This window comes from Phascolarctos cinereus, unplaced genomic scaffold (assembly GCF_003287225.1).
Source record: "Phascolarctos cinereus isolate Bilbo 61053 unplaced genomic scaffold, phaCin_HiC Scaffold_726;HRSCAF=1367, whole genome shotgun sequence".
Classification (NCBI taxonomy): domain Eukaryota; kingdom Metazoa; phylum Chordata; class Mammalia; order Diprotodontia; family Phascolarctidae; genus Phascolarctos; species Phascolarctos cinereus.
This window is the reverse complement of record NW_027556098.1, coordinates 107,727,328-107,729,178: the sequence shown is the minus strand read 5'-3', so window position 1 is coordinate 107,729,178 and position 1,851 is coordinate 107,727,328.

The following is a 1,851-nucleotide window of genomic DNA, read 5'->3' as shown; positions in this document are numbered from 1 at the left end:
CCATGCACTGTCCCCATCTAAATCTTTCCTCCAGGCTATATTCTTTGGTGAATTCTTATAGGTGATGGTGTCAGATCTCCTAATCTTCTCCTAAGGATGTTCCAGCTTGCATTATTTTTCCTAACAATATGCAATCAAGAACGAATATGATATTCCAAAAGTGGTCTAACCAGAGCAAAGTACAGAAGAATCATGATCTTCCTTTATAGGGAAAAATTTAAGATCCATAATGTAGCCTAAGCTGATTTTAGTATTATTTTGGTTGTCATGCCACAATGTTTGGAGTTTTTAATCTACTAAAACTACTTAATGTTTTATTGAAAAATCAAATGCTAGAGTCAGGGCTCAAGATTGCCCTCCCCCAACCAGTTAACTTAAAGAGGGTTATCCTCCAAACCAGCTATTTTGTTAACGATTTTATCCTTCTCCCTAATAGTTAAGATTTTGTTCTCTTAGGGAAGTTAGGTGGTACAATGGATAGAGCACCAGCTCTGGAGATAGGAAGACTTGAGTTCAAATCTGGCCTTAGACACTTGACATTTACTAGTTGTGTGACCCTGGGCAAGTCACTTAACCCCAATTGCCTCACCCCCCTCCCAAAAAAAAAACAAGGCTTTGTTCTCTTGTAGCTGAAAGGCAGTGTGACAGTCAATAGAATATTCTACATGGAACTAGAAAACTCGGTTCAAATCCCACATCTTAGGTGTCACCTGTGCAACTCAGAAGGCTTTCTTCTAACCTCTCTGAGCCTCACATTCCTCATCTGTAAAATAAGGGTGTTGGACTTGATGTCTTTAAGATCTTTTCCCTTTCTAAGTTTATGATATTTCCTTTGGTATAATATAATTAGGGGACCAAGGACAACTCACCTATCCTTTCAGGGTCTCCAGACAATTCTAAGACAGAGGTTGTTATCTTTTATGTGTCATGGACCCTCCCCTAATTCCTACCCAACCCTACAGCAGTGATTCTTAAATACATAAAGTGCATAAATTTCAAAGGAAACCAATTATATGGTTATTTAAAACTCCCAGCATTTTTAAGTTCATAGATCCTAGGTTAAGAATCTTGCTTTAAGACTATAATGCATGCTGGACTGGAATCTATGGATGGGGTTTTCCTGAAGTTCTCTTATACTGATCGAATCTCAATCCTGGAAGCACCACCACCACAACACATATGGCAATTAAAATGTGTTTTTGCTTAGTGGTGGTGTACATTCTGGTGAACCCCTTTACACAATGTGAGATTAGTTTGCTTTACAAAAGCTATGCTATTTATTTTGGAAAACTACCCAAAAGGCTCTCCTTCCAACCACTGCCATTCCAGTCAAGAAATGCAAGGCATGTTGGCATCAGCCTGCCTGCTGTTTCTGTGGCTGATGATAATACCCCCAAATTACATTAAATATACAGCAAAAAAAAACCCTTTAAATAGTGTTGCAGCCAGACTCAGATGGTAGTGGAGTGTCCCTTTGGGATACTGGAGAGGAGATGGCTTTGAAAGTTGAAAAGAAATAACAACGATATGAAATATTGCCCCACGGTGGCAGCTGCTATTGCGTGTCACACTGCATGTATGGAAGGGCAGGAGAACATTATTTAAGCAAGTGGACTCTGGAGACAAATAAGTTCTAGGAGCCTTACATCATTGTGGGAGCAGAATAGACCCATTACAACCCAAGTAGGGTGGAGACTGTCTACAGCTGGTATAATGTGACAGTGTACTGAAATTAAATCCTAAGTGTATTAAGCTAATCAAGTAATGAGAATGGTGACTTTTACTTTATTTAAAATCTGCACCAATACAGAAACTAAAACAGAATAAAGCGAAACATTACCAGCAGACAAG